The sequence below is a fragment of the Sarcophilus harrisii genome, chromosome 2, assembly GCF_902635505.1.
Source record: "Sarcophilus harrisii chromosome 2, mSarHar1.11, whole genome shotgun sequence".
Taxonomy (NCBI): Eukaryota; Metazoa; Chordata; class Mammalia; order Dasyuromorphia; family Dasyuridae; genus Sarcophilus; species Sarcophilus harrisii.
Genome location: NC_045427.1, coordinates 219,237,261 through 219,252,656, shown reverse-complemented (window position 1 = coordinate 219,252,656; position 15,396 = coordinate 219,237,261). Strand labels below are relative to the sequence as shown.

Genomic DNA, 15,396 nt, shown 5'->3' with positions numbered 1-15,396 from the left:
CCGCCGCCCCCCCCCATGTTTGCCCCCCTCCCCCCTCCCTACCCCCCCCAACCCGCCCCAACTTCCGCAGCCAAGCGGCTGTTTCCGGCACGCGGACGAGCCGGAGCGCGCTCCTGTGTGCGCGCGTCTGAAGTTCCCCTTCCTTCTACCCTCCTTTTTACCCCGCCCCTCTCGGCTTCCTCGTTCTTAGACTGGTCTACGCACACATGCCACCGCCCTCGCGACAGAGAAACGCAGAGACTTGTTGCGTTCCACGTCGAGCTCGTCTGACGCCGCGGGATGACGTCACTCCTCGAGGGCGCGCTATCTGGAGCTGAGTGTGTGTGGGGGGGGTGGTCCTCGGGTTCAGCTGAGGACAAGAGCGAAGAAAAAAAAAAAAAAAGCGATCACTGCAGTGTGGGGCGAGGGAGCTGGGAGGAGGGGCGGAAGGGCGGGGTGGCGCAGGAGCGCCGCGGGCTGCCACTCCAGCCCCCGCGGGAGCCGAGCAGCGGCCGCCGAAGAGCCCCTCGGACATGCGCCGAAGGCGGTCATTCCCAGCGCTGAGCCGGCGGAGGGAGGGCCCGAGAGCCGGGTGGCCAGGCTTGTGCGGAGTTAGGAGATCGGGGCGGGGGAAGGGAGTGTGACACCCGTGTGAGGTAGGGCAGCTCGCTCTGAATCTGAGCTTCCCCTGCGTTTGGACCCTATGCGCTGGAATAGGTATCTCGGGGCCCTTCCCGCTCTTAAGCCTCGGGTTCCAGATGGGCTCTCCCATCTCCGTGCCGTCTTTGGCAGAAGCTAGTCTTCGGGCTCTGTGGCTTCATTCAAGCTCCGTTGGGTGCTCAGCCCCAGGAGTGTCTGTCTGGTCTCGAGCTCCGCTGGGTTCAGCTATCATCTCCGTGCAGATGTGTCCCATATCCACTCGTACGGTGCTTCAAGGTTTGCGAGCACTTCACACTTAGATTGTATCCTCACGGCCACCCTGGAAAGTGCTATTACAGGCTAAAAGAAACTGGCAGACAGAGTAAATAGCTTGTCCCGGTCACACAGCCAGCATATGTCTGAGTTAAATTTGAACTCAGGTCTTCCTGAGTCCGGCTCCTTCCCTTTTATCCAAGGCACGACTCCGGCAAGGGGTCTGTCAAATCTGGTTTTGTGCCAGCTACTACCTGTTAGCTCTGCCGTTGTGCCAGCATTTTCCTCTCTGGACCTCGGGTTTTATACTTGCAAAATGAAGGGTTGGATTAGATAAGCCTGTGAATTTATATCCTCTCTATTGAACTCCAGGCCCACCTCATCATTTCAAATTTATTTCCAAACTGTACCCCTAAAATTTGGGAAGAGTTATGCTACTAATGCAGAGTGAAGGGAGCAAAACCAAGATACTTTGTAAAGAAAAGAAATAAATTTGATCAATGAAATAACTAACCATAAGTTTCATACTTAAGCAGTTCTTTATTTAAAAGTAATAGCTTTTTTATTTCCAAAATAATTTTTAGCATTCATCCTTGCAAAAGCCCTGTGTTCCAAGTTTTTCTCCCTTCCTTCTTCACACCTCTTCCTTAGATAAGCAAGCAATACAATTTATGTTAACCATGTGCAGTTTTTCTATACATATTTCCACATATATCATGTTCTTAAGCTGGGGTTTGTGGATTTTTAAAAAAATTAAACAATTTCAATATAATTGGTTTATTTTGTAATCTTTGTATTTTATGCTTTTAAAAGCATAATCCTGAAAAGGGTTCCATAGGCTTCCCCTAACTGCCAGAATGTTTGTGACAAAAAAAAGGTTAAGAATCTCTTTATTAACTATTACTGAGGCAATTAGAGGTTTCCCTTTTCCACCCACTTTTATATAGAATCTAGAACTATATAGGTGAACCTAATACTATATCTCATATTTTTCATATTTATTTAGTGCTTTCACATATTAATTTATATAACGGTCATATGAGGTAGGTAAGGCAGATACTTTTATGTTATGGGCCAGAACTCTGAACTTGAAACAAGGATTCTTACAAGGTGCTAATTCAGCGGAATTGATCAGACAATGGTTATCTAGTTTAGCATGATGCTTAAGAGTTAAAAGTTCAGTATGACTGATTTAATTGTTTAATTAGATTAAATCAATCTTACAACAAATAATGGTTTCCTAGTCATATAATGATTGGTTTATACTCAGTGTAGAGCATATAAGCTAGGAGCCTCAGCTAGATTCATTCAAAGAGAGCTAGAGAAGACAAGTGGATTGGAGGCTGAACCACAAGCCCTTGGACTCAGATTCATTCATCCCATCTCACACCACCTTAGTGGCAGCCATCTCCAACCAGAGAGAGGACTGTAGGAACTGAGTGTGGATCACAACATAGTATTTTCATTCTTTGTTGTTGTTTGCTTACATTTTTTTTCCATTTTTGATCTGATTTTTCTTCTGCAGCATAAATGTGGAAATATGTATAAAAGAATTGCATATGTTTAACATATATTGGATTACTTGGTGTCTAGGGGAGGAAGTGGGGGGAAGAGAGAGAAAATTTGGAACGTAAGGTTTTGCAAAGGTGAATATCCATGCATGTATTTTGAAAATAAAAAGCTTTTTTAAAAAAAAAAATTAGGAAAAAAAAGATCTGGGTTAAAATTTTAGCAAGTTTCTTAACCCTTTTTAGTTCCCTCAACTGTAAAATAAGGGGGTTAGATTTGATAACGTTAAAGGTCTTTCCTACTCTAAATCCTATAATTCTTAAAGTCCTATGGCTAGTAAGTAGTAAGTAGAAGTAGTAGGATCTGCTAGAACTTCTCATTCCTCCATCTGCAGATGGGGCAGCAGGAATGCTCTCCAAGAAGGAGGAATGATCAGTATGGAAAACAGATATTTCTTCTAGCACTAGTGAGTAAATTGAGGGAATTAGGATAGCAAGTGATTAATTGTGATAATTGAATGAACGGTACTGACTCTATCTTGTAATTCACTTCTGGACCTAGCTCATTTTTTTCTATCAATTATGGGTCTAGTCCAGTTTTTGTCATGAGAAAACTTTATTCGGTTTTGAGAAATGGAAAAAAAAAAAAACTTTATTGCATTGTTTGAAGCTAGCACTGTGTGGCTGAGAAGCTGGATTACCTCTACCTGCTGCTTAGAGATGCTTAACCAAGGACCTAGGCAGAAATCCAGCCATCTTCAAAGATGCTGAACAGAAACCCAGTTAGACCCAAAGATTGATTCAAGGACTTTTCTCAAAATTATATATCTCAAGAAACCTTTGTGTCTTATCCCTAAAATGGCTCTGTACTGATCAGTTATTGTTGCCATGTTACCATGTTGCTTTGATTGTTCACAGACTTGGCGGGGAAGGGAGAAGTACTTCCTTTTCTGATTTGGGGGAATTTCACCTGTTGTTTTCCCCCCTCCCAACTTCAAAAGTTCATAATATTTCATCCAGTTAGAAATTAGATTACCTAATATATTGTTTTCTTTTAATTAATTGATCTCATTTGAGTAATTATTTTTGTAGTATAAAAATCTGTCTATCTCTGTAGTCCTAAGCTGAAGAAGGAGCCTGATTCCAACTTGTTAGGCAATTGGCATATGTCGTTTAATAAATTGATGTGCTTGCAAGATTGAATCTTTGTTCCTTCAATCATTTCATCCTTCACCCATCATAATAAGAAGGTTTTTACTACAAGAAGAAGAAAAGAAAAATATTCACAGGATTTTTACAAACCCCTTCCTATGGATTATCCATCCCTACATCCACAGCCTCAATTCTAGTATGAAACTGGGGAAGAAAACTAAGGAAAGGGAGATGGAGTCATCATGGGGAGATGTGATAAGATCTGGAAATGAAAAGAATGATTCCATGAGAAGGAAATTTTTAAAATCAGCTCACAAGAGTAAGAGAAGAAAATTGGATTAAAAAACATAAATGGCATCGTAGAGAAAATTGTACAAATTTATTTTTGGTCTGGTAGAAAAGGGTGAATGAGCTTTAATATAGGAACTAAGAACTGACCTCCAATACTACCATCCACCTAATAACTCCTGAAATATTTTCAAGGCTTGTTATATCAGCTGTTTCAAAGAAGAAATAATGCTGTTTTCACAGTTTCCTAATTACCACGTAGAATCTGGGAGGGAAGAACAAAGGCCATATCACATTGATAAGGATCAGATTTTAAAATCTGGGAGCTTTGTTCAGTATTACCCCTTCTATTAGTTGCTGAATCGGGCCTCTATTTAGAAATCAGAAAAATTATTCCTGAAGTCTATGGATTTTAAGATTTAAATTCATTAGTCATAAATGCTGCTTGGAGTATCTCACCTCCCAGGGTAATTCCTTTGACTGGGACAGGGCTCATATGGGTTTGGATGTTTTGGAATATTTATGAATTTCTAACATGTGTGGTTCAGATAAGTGCCATATAAGGGAGAGATACATGTGGATTGTTCTCAGAGAAAGTTTCATGGAGAAGATAGAATTTTTCCTGGGCTTAAGGATAACTATAAAACTGTGTTCTCAAAGAAATGATGAATGGATTTATCCATTCCTTGAAGACAGTGAAAGGTGTTATTTCCTTATCAAATGAAGAGTTACTCCAAAAAGTTGAGTTGCATATGCCTATTCATACAGTATGTTGGGTTCAGTCCAAGCTGTGAATTCATGTTATCTAAATGTATCCTAACTCCGCAAAATTCCCATTGTCCCTTTCCCTGATTTTTGGGAGGGGGAGTGGGGTAAGTAAGAATTTTCTACTGAATAGTTCCCAAGCAATTTGAATAAAATCCTCAAGTTTCTTAGGGATTTCTATTCTGAGGAGTATGGTATCTGCAAAATTAGATTTATTTCCCTGTGCTTTTTTCCCCTCTAATTTCTGCCTTCTCATTATTCTGCAGTTCATCAAAAAGGGACTTTGGAGAAGAAGAAAAAATGGCTGTTGGACTTTATTATGAAGGTTGTGAAGAAAATTATTTTGATTTTCATAGTTATTGATGTGATATATATAATGAATATATGTGGTCCTAAAGTGAGGCAGTATTTCTTTTTTCTGAAACATATCTGGAACCATGGAATAGTAGTTTTCATTCCTCATCACAGAACTGTTTTTTTCTTTTTTTATGCTTGTATTCTGCTTTTAAAAAAATTAAACATATAATTTCATATGGATCTTTTCATATCTCAACAAAGCTTTTTACTTTTTTAAAAAATAGTTTTTGACATCTCTTATTTTTATATTTTTTCTATTCCCCTCCTTATATTCCTTTCTCTCCCCTTCTAGAGAGCCATCCCATATAACAGAGAATTTTTTTTTTAAAGAAAAGGGGAAAAGGAAAAATAAGCAAAACAAGCATTGCTTTAAACATTTTAAAAAAGAAATCTTATATTTTACAAAATTTTCCATACCCATGCTCCCTTACTTTAGCAAAGAAGTCAAGAAGTAGCTTTTTTTTTGCTGCCATGTTTGTTTCTTATACTTTTGCAACATTCATTTTTGATTTTTTTTTTCCATTTACATTGTTATAAAAGTGAATGCTTTTGACCCTCTTTTCCAGAGCTAGGCATGCTACATGTCCCTCTGTTTTGTAAGGGTATCTTTAGGACTTAGGCTTTCTCTTTTCTTTCTCTTTTTTTTAATGGATAATATTTTTACATTTGTCTTATTTTCTGAAATGTTTCTTCTTTGAATATGCTTCCCCCCCTTTTAAAATTTCAATTTAATGTATTATTTTCCAATTATATGTTAAGATGGTCTTCTATCTTCATTTTTGTAAGATTTTGAATTCTAAATTTTTTTCCCTCCTTCCCTTACCTCCTCCTCCCCCTGCTAGCAGGCAGTCTGATATAGGTTATATGTGTACGTTCATTTTTGACATATTTCCATATGAGTCATGTTGGGAAAGAAAAATCAGACAAAAGGGAAAAACCACAAGAAATAGAAAAACAAAAGAAAAAAAGTGAAAATAGTATGCTTTCATCTGTATTCAGGCTTCCTAGTTTTCCCTCTGGATGTGTATGGCATTTTCCATACAAAGTTTGTTAGAATTGCCTTGGGTCACTGAATTGATGAAAAGAGTAGGTCTGTCCCGTTGATCATCACAATCTTGCTATTGCTGTGAACAATGTTTTTCTGGTTCTACTCACTTCAACTTGGTATCAGTTCATGTAATAATTTCCAGGCTTTTCTGAAATCAGTCTATTCATCATTTCTTACAAAATAATTGTATTCCATTACATTCATATACTATAACATATTCAGTCATTCTTCAATTATTGGACATCCTCTTATTTTCTTTGCCAGCACAAAAGGAGCTGCTACAAACATTTTTGCTCAAGTAGGTCCTTTTCCCTCTTTTATTATCTCTTTGGGATAAGTCCTTTGGGCATAGTTCCAAATTTTTCTCCAGAATAGCTGGATCAGTTAATAGCTCTACCAACAATGCATTAGTGTCCCAGTTTTCCTACATCCCCTCCAACATTTATTATTATCTTCTGTCATGTTAGCCAATCTTGTAGATATGAAGTGATGCTTCAGAATTGTTTTATTTTATATTTCTCTAATAAATAGTGATTTAGAGCATTTTTTTCATATGAATAAAAATGGCTTTAATTTTTTCATCTGAAAATTGTTCATATCATTTGACCATTTGTCAATTGGGGAATGACTTGTATTCTTATAAATTTGACTCAATTCTACATATGTTTTAGATATGAGGCCTTTATTAGAAACACTGACTTTAAATATCTTGGGACATCTTTTCAAGATATAAACTATCATTCACTACTTTACTATTTATACTGTACCCTGACTGCAACATCATATCATTCATTGGTTTTCCAAAATGAAGAATGAACAACAGTCATTAGCTTTCACTATCTACTAGCTGTATTCTTCACACTGTTAGATGCCAGCGATTAGTGTGTCAGGTCCATTTGACCATTTATCATCTGATAGGTTTGGAAAGAGATGTTTACTTCAAAGATATGAGAATAGAAATACAGATATTTCCTTAAATACCTTGTACACCCTTATCCTTCCTCAGTTTCTAAGAGAAATGGATTCAAATTTAGCTCAGTTTCTATATGATATGAGTCCTACCAACTTCACATTGAGCTTCAGCATCTCTTTGGATGAATCCTTATCTTAGATAATGATTGTCTGGGTCCCAAAGGTGACAACTGAGTGTCATCCTTATTTAGAGTATCAGTGTATGTTGAGTCTCCCTTCATTCAGAATAGAAAAGAACACATGGCCTCAGTGGGGAGAAGGATAAAGGCTAGATCTACTCTTCCAGTTTTGTTTTCATTAGATGCCATCAGCAAAGGAGACAAAGTGATACAACAAAATGGAGCAACCAAATAATGAATGGCCACAGTTTTTCTTTTGAAGGCACTCCCACTTTGTCCACAAAGCCAAAGAAAACCTTTTATAACCACATAGTTAGAGGCTAATTCCAGTTATAGTTGTGTGTTTGCTCAAGTCTCTCCAAAGTACTTCCCTAACAGGTCATCATAACTTAACCATAGCATAACCATACATAACTGTAACATAACATAAAGACCATAATATAAAGAGGCAGGGTACCAGATCTCCATTACATAGTCCTTGTATTTTTTCATGGATTTTCTTAAATTATTTCACTTTGTATCATCTAAATTCATGTAAGTCTTTACAAATTTCTTTTCACACATAATATTTGTTGTTTCTTACAGCACAGTAATATTCCCTACATTCATGTATTACAATTTGTCTAGCCATTCCCCAACTGATAGAAAGTAGGTATTTTGTTTCCAGTTCTTTGCTACCATAAAAGTGCTGCCATACATATTTTGTTTTTTATGGGACCTTTTGCTTTATTGGTGACTTCTTTGGGCATATTCCTAGCAGTAGAGTCTCTGGATCTAATGTTAGTCAATTTTGATACCTACAGAGTATCCCATTTTATTAATACCATAATTTGCTCTGCTATTTTTCAATTTGAGAAATTTGGACTGTTGGTGCTTTTTTTTTTTTTTTTTTTTTTTTTTTTTTTTTTTTTTTTTTTTTTTTTTTTTTTGTCTATTATAGTGTTTCTCTGAACGTCTGGAAGGAAAGGATTGTAAGGGAGAAAGAGGTCCAGATTTGGAGTGAGAGGACCTTGATTCAAATTCTAGATCTGCCACTTACTATCTGGTATATCTGGACAAGCCAATATGATGGCCTCCAGAATCTCTTATGGGTCTAAATCTATGATGCTATCATTCCAGAGCAGAGCTTCTTAAACTGTAGGTAAAGATCCCTATATAGGGTCACATAACTGAATGTGGGGGTAGTACCTAAGAAATTTTTATGCAGTCCTGGGCATATAGGTATAAAATAGGTATACAAGTAAAATATTTACTGATAATAAATCATAAAGAGATTTAAAAACAATTCTTTAGTAAACATAATTTTCTCATTAAAGATGAAAGCAAATTTGCATATTAATGAGATGCATATGCTTATTTATTTTTACATAAAGAATTAAATCTTGGCAGAATATTTGATATCTTTTGCTATTGCCAAATTTTTCTCGACCCCTGACATTCAGTAATCCCATGTAGGGTCACGATCCACAGTTTTTATTCTAGTGGAACAATGATGAAAATATATCACCACCTCCTGACGGAGAGTTGATGGTCTTAAGATACAAAATGAGACATTTTTAGAGGGGGCCAATTTGTGGATTTATTTTACTGGATTGCACATTTTTGTTTTGCACAAAATATGTTTGTTTTAAATAAAACAGATGTTTCCGTTTTTTTTTTGAATTTGAAGTAGAAGGAAAAGAAAGCAATAGTAATGTTAAAAAAAAAAAGGAGAAAAAAGATCATTGAACTAATTATTTAAAATGAACAAAAGCAAACAGGTAATTCAGTAAGAAACATGAGCAGGAGAGCTTTGAAAGCATATTGAATTTATTAAATGCTTAAAAGGAAAAGTCACTTGTATGTAATACAGATTTGTAGTTCATTTACAACTCTCATTCTGTTATATTTTTATATATGGAAAAATTGTTTCATTTAATGTTTAAGTTCAGGAAAAAGAATTAAACTAAAAGGGAAATCCTCCCCCCCCCCATCTCTTCTCCAAATGCCCCTTGTATGTATCTTTATTTTTCTAGTCAACTTTCTAGTCCACTGCAGTTATGCTTCTCTTTTCATTCTCTTCCCCTCATAATCAGTCAGTTGTCAAATCTTGCTGATTCTACCACCCCATCTCTTGAATCTGTCTACTTTTCTCCACTCTGATGGAGCCATCAAACTAGTTATGACCCTTATTACCTCTTCCTTGGACTATTGCCATAGCCTCCTAATTGGACTCCCAATTTTCAGTCTCTCTCCTCTCTAATCAGTTCTTCAAATAGGTTTCAATGTAATCTTCCCAAAGCACAAATATGATTATGTCATTCTCTTGGTCTAGAAACTTTAATTGTTCCTTATTTTCTCTGCAATAAAATAGAAATGCTTCAGCCTTGTTTTTTAAATCTACTTGCAGTCTGTCTCTATGTTCTATGCTTACTGTATTTCATCCCTCACAACACACTATATTTTCCCTCTAAACTGTGTTATTTGTTGTTCTCAAAATTCTTTACTTCATCTCCCCATCTCCTCCTGTTTGCATTGGCAGTCCCCCAGCCTGATGTATACTCCTTTCTCCCCTCCTAGCTCAGTCCTGTCTTTACTCTTTGGGTCCCCATTTGGGGGTTTCTTGAGAAAGATAAATAGACTTTTTGAGTTCATTTTATAGATGAGGAAGCTGCGGCAAACAAGGTAAGTGACTTGCCTAGGATCACACAGCTAGCTAGTGTCTTGAGCTCAGATTTAAAAGGTCAGATTTGAATTTAGATGAGTCTTCCCAATTCCTGACCTAGTGCTTTATGCCCTATGGCGCCACCCAAGTGCTCCTGGACCTATTAGAATCCCTCTCTTCCTTCAAGGCTCAGTTTGTATCACCTCTTATGGGATCCTTTGCCTGAATCCCTTAATTATTAATTAGTCCTTGTGAACCATCTTCCTCAAATTATTATTTTGTTTTTAGATATGGCATCCCCTACATTGAATCTAACCTCTTTGAAGGCAGACACTGTTTTTCATTTTGTCTTTATATTTCCAGTGCCTAGTACTATGTTTTATACATAATAGCTGATGAATAAATAGCTGCTTGATTGGCTAAATTTTCTAGTGTTTTTAGTGCTCAAATTCTCTGTCAAACAACTTCCATCTCCAATCCAACTCGGTCATTCTACCTTTATGGTCACACTTCCGACCTTACTTTTACCTGATACTATGCTCTCTCTACTATCTCTGACTGAAAGTCTGCTCCCTGATGCTAAGAAGCTCTCCGACTTCTCCTGCCTCCCCACATTTCTACTGCAGGCTGCTCTTCATTGTAACTGTGACTTCTCTCTGGTCTCTCAAACTTTCCCCATGCCCTTGCTTTGTTTTGTTGTCTGTCTTTTGTTCTTGAAGCAAAGTCAACTAAGATCTCTGGGAAATGCTGCCCTGACATTCAAGTGAATTGGATTTGAGGGAGGGAGGGCTGGCTAAGGTCAACTGCCTCACTTTCTACTCCATAACCACCTGGGTCCAGTGACAAGATGTAGATGAGGATGACTGGAGATGGCCCTGGATGCAGTGGGAGACCTTGGCCTTTTAAAGCAAGGTTTTTATCAGGTCTCAGATTGACTTGCTTTAGAGAAGGGAAGAGGGAGGAATGAGTGATGGTGTTGAGATTTCAAAATTGTACTGGTGTAACAAAAATATGGAAGCCAGGTGGAAGAATTCTTAGAGATAGAAGATTCTTTATTTTTGGACATGTTGAATTTGAGTCAGTAGAAAGACATACAGGTGGAGATGCAGGCACACACAATTGGAGCTGTAAGACTGTCCCTCAGGAGGAAGTTCCAGTGCAGAAATGCCATTTTGGAGTTATCTACATAGAATACTTGATCACTGAAGCCATGGGAGTTGATTAGGTTACCAAGGAAAAAAAAGTGAGGTAAGAGAGAGAAGAAAAGAAAGCTCAGGACAGAAGTTTGGAAAACATCTATTTTTTATTATTTTAACTTATTTAATTTTAATTCTCATTGAAGTCCTTCATTTTATATCACAGGCATTTGGGGATAAGATCAACCTCTAAAACTGGAAAAGACCTCAGAGATCCTCTGGCTTTCACAGATGAGGAAATAAAAGTCCAGGGAAGGTTATCATCTTCAGAGGGTATTTACTTGATATATATATATATATATATATATATATATATATATATATATAGTCTTTATTTGTGTGCCTGTGGTTCCTCCCAAATAAGTAAACTGTTTGAGGGCAGAAACTTTTGTTTTTGTCTTGCGTCCACAGTGTCCAGCACATAGAAATCCCCATAGGGATCATAGACCTAGTTCTAGAAAGTCCAGCCTGTCTACCCTTTCATTTTGCAGATGAGGAAACTAAGGCTAATATGAGGCATTTAATAATTGCTCATTGAGTGAATGAAGAAAGGTTAGGTGAAGATAAAAATTTTGAGGTAAGGAAAGGGAAGGTTGATGAAGCTCAATTGCTCTGGCTTAGATTTTTTTCAGTAGTAGTAACAGAGGTCATATTTTGAAAGAGGAAAGGGAGGGAAAGAGGAGAGGGGGCCCCAGATAGGGCCTGAGAAGAACGAAAAAAGGTTTGGAACAGCTGCTGTGGGAAATATGATAGGGAGTGAACAAGTGACAAATAACAGAATTGCTGAACAGCCTGGGAGGGACCAGCTGACCCCAGCTGTTGGTAGATGTCATGAATTTGTTGTAGACCCAATTAACACAGTTCAGTGAGTTTTCCTAACAAGGTCAGCCCACTGGGCAGTAGGAAAAGAGAAAATAGACAGTAAAGGTTATGGTGGATACTGGAAAAGGTCAAGGTGGGGAGAGATTATAGCCTGTTAATGACAGCCTCATTGAAGTGGCTGATCTTGGCTCCAGACTGGGCAGAGGGAGGCAGGCCAGGAGAGGTGTGTGCATGTGTAGGACAACAGTACCCTTCTTTCCCTGCAGGGCTGGCATGGTGCCTGGCACAGAGGAGCCATTCAGTAAATATTTGTTGAAAGAATATTTGAATGAGACAAGAGCAGCAGCCCTCCCAGAGCCACTTCAGAAGATTGTATCATCCTTCCCTGTGTTTTTTCTACTTCTTTCACCTCTGTAAAAATTGCTAGTGTGAGTTAGTCTGATATGAGAACTTTGCAATACCACTACCCAAGATAAACTGCAGTCTCTTCTGTTTGGCTTTGACGTCTCTTTCGATACCAATTATATACAGTTCTTCTTACATTCTTCACTTCTGCCAAATCCCCAAACCAGGCGGTATTCTATGCAGTGAGCAGGGGCTGTCACTTCCTCCCTGGAGGGGCCTCATTCCTCACCTCAGCCTTTGGGAACTTTAAACCTCATTCAAGGTTCATTTCAGTTTCAACCACTTACAAAAGGCCTTTCCTGATTACTCAGTTATTGGTCCATTCCTAACCCCTTAAATTACTTGGAGTTTGTTCTGCTTAGAATTTGTGTTTATGCAGCAGCATAGTTGAGAGTTGACCTCACAGTCAAGAAGTCCTAGGATCATGTGTGGCCTTTGATAGATTCTGATTGTGTGACCCTGAGTAAGTCACTTCTCAGTTCTTTAGGCGGCTCTCTAAGATAATTTGCAATGTAGTTGTCAAACTGCTTTGGTGATAGTGTTTTCTCACTAGGAAATTTCCTAAATTAGTGAAATCAGGTGTGGACCCCTCAAAATGTATATAGATTTATGTACATGTTGTTCTCTCCCTCACCTCTCACCGTCCTAAATACATAAGCTTCTTGAGGATAGGAATGGTTTTATTTTTGTCTTTGTACCTCTAGGCAGAGGGCCTGGCATATTGTAGGCAGTTAATTAATAAATGCTTGTTGAATTGAAGAGGACAATTGAAAGTGGCCCAGATCCAAAATCTCAAGCTGGATGTGGGTTCTGGAACTTTTGGTGTGAAGTATGCCACATTTGATGGGCAAAATTTATGCTTTCAGACACATTATTGAGGATCATATCAAATTGTCTAGGTCCAAGGAGTCCATGATGTGAAATTAAGCAGAAGCAGAAGAAATTAAGCAGAATTAAGTAGAAGAGGCAGTAAGATATAAAAGATAGAAAAGTGATCTTTAGAGTCAGAGGCCAACTCTGATACACACTGTCTTTGTGACCTTGGGCAAATTACCTAGACTCCCTGGCCTTAGTTATTTCTATATATTCCGGGATTAGGAGTTCTCTGAGGTGTTGGTCTAGCCTTAGCTCTGTGATCCTGTGACCTGTGACCTGTACTCAGTTCTTCCTCTGACACCTACTAGCTATGTGACCCCTGCCAAATCACTTAACCTCTCAGTAGTAACTTATGTAACTTGAACATTTTAAGTTGTAGAGCAGGTACCAATCTTTTTTTTTTTTTTTTTTTTAATAGCCTTTTATTTACAGGATATATGGATATATGCATGGGTAACTCTACAGCATTAACAATTGCCAAACTTCTTGTTCCAATTTTTCACCTCTTACCCCCCCACCCCCTCCCCTAGATGGCAGGATGACTAGTAGATGTTAAATATATTAAAATATAAATTAGATACACAATAAGTATACATGACCAAAACGTTATTTTGCTGTACAAAAAGAACCAGACTCTGAAATATTGCAGGTACCAATCTTAATTGGTTAAGGGAATTGCCTCATTTTATAACAATTAAATTATAATTTTTGTGTCCCCTCCCCTCCATATCCCAAAATGCCTGTGATAGTTTGAATCATTGTACTGTAATGCAGTCCCTATATTAGATTTTTTCATTGTTACAAAGAAGGGTTCATTTGGCTCAGTATGATTTGTTTTTCCACAAATGACTGTGATATCAAGAAAAAAGCATCAATAAAACACAATTTTAAAACTAGATTCATTCTAATTTTGTAGTCTTTATATATAGATTGGCCAAAATATTTGTTTCTAGATGAAATCTCAGAGGCCATCTTGTTCAATCCTATCTGATGGCTATAATTTTGAGTCCTGAATTTTCTAATCTCTTCTGAAATAGAAGATCCCTTGTGGATAGGGCTTTGTCCAGTAGATCATTGCATCTCAACTATTTAACAATCAGCATCTCTTGTTTCCTTTTGATCTGGCAAATCCCATATCCTTTTGGTCCTTTATTCTTATACACTTTTCTTTTTCTTCATTCTCTTTGCATCTTCATTTGGAGCCCTTAAAGATATATAACAAGAGAATTTGTGCTTCTGAATCCTTTGAGACCTTACTACCAAGATATATTCTGGGTAAGGTCATTTCTCCCTCAAAGGTATTTCTTATCTCCCCATAACAATTACCATGACTTTTTCAAACTAACTTAACAAACTTAAAGAAAAAAGTTTATTCAATCTTTGTGGGTCTCAGTCTGTTAAGAAACAACAGGGTTAGGGGAAGAGCCAATATAGTAGAGTAAATAGTAGGGGAAAATTCAGCAAGCTCCCTGTTTCTTGTTCCTCTCTGCCCTTGCTGTCAACTCCAAACAATCTAGAAAATATATTAGACCAAATTCTTTTTTCTTTTTTGGATGAGGCAGTTAGGGTTAAGTGATTTGTCCAGGGTCATACAGACAGGAAATGTTAAGTGTCTGAAGCCAAATTTGAACTCGGGTCCTCCTGACTCCCACTGCACCATCTAACTGCCTCCACATCTGACCAAATCTCTTTCAAGAAGAAAAGTCATATTGAGTAGTTTTTCCAGCCAAAATCTACTTAGAGAAACAGGTCTGTGGACACAGGGGATCAGGACTAACCAGAAGTGGCCACAGAGCAGAGAGAAGCAGTTTACTAGGGTAAGAAGAGATCCCCGATACAGCCCAGAGAGTCCTATACCTGTGCAGAGTGTGGGAATAGGTACAGAAGATGACAAAGTAAAGGTAAGAAGTCGCCCAACCTCTCCCCCAAACTGAGAATAGGTACAAACTGTTGTTCACTCTTTCACAGAGCCAGCACAGAAGGCGGAAGAGACTTATGCCCAAGGGTGGCAGTCCAGCAAATGAGAACTGGTTTGGGGGCTTAGTCCATGTACTGACGAAGGAGCAAGTTCAGAAGTGGGCAGCATCTGTGTGGTTCAGACCTCAAGAACTGAGCAGGCAGGATCTCAGTCCCAGACTTCAGCCTAGGCTCAAGTTTGCATAATTAAGGCAGGAATCCCAGACCACAGGAAAGCTTGCTGATCCCAGTCCTAAAGGAACTTTTCTCATTCCTAAACAACAGAGCTAATTGATAGTGACTGATGAAACTCCAGATAGCAAGCCCAAAGTAATGTTCCCTAGAGCCAAACCCAGGTCAGGAACTTGCAGAGTTCAGACCAAGAAGACAAAAGTCA

General features: G+C 38.2%; 1 long non-coding RNA gene across 2 annotated transcripts in view; it reads left to right on the top strand.

Annotated features, from left to right (window-relative positions):
* The first annotated feature begins 32 nt into the window (after positions 1–32).
* LOC116421508 overlaps positions 33–15,396 on the top strand; it is a 34,171-nt gene continuing 18,807 nt past the window's right edge. Inside the window, exons 1-2 of one of the 2 annotated variants that reach the window (XR_004231888.1) lie at positions 33–317; positions 4,871–4,929. This is a non-coding gene — a long non-coding RNA (uncharacterized LOC116421508). Of the gene's footprint in view, positions 636–4,870; positions 4,930–15,396 lie in introns of both variants that reach the window. The other variant, XR_004231887.1, reaches the window with a different exon arrangement.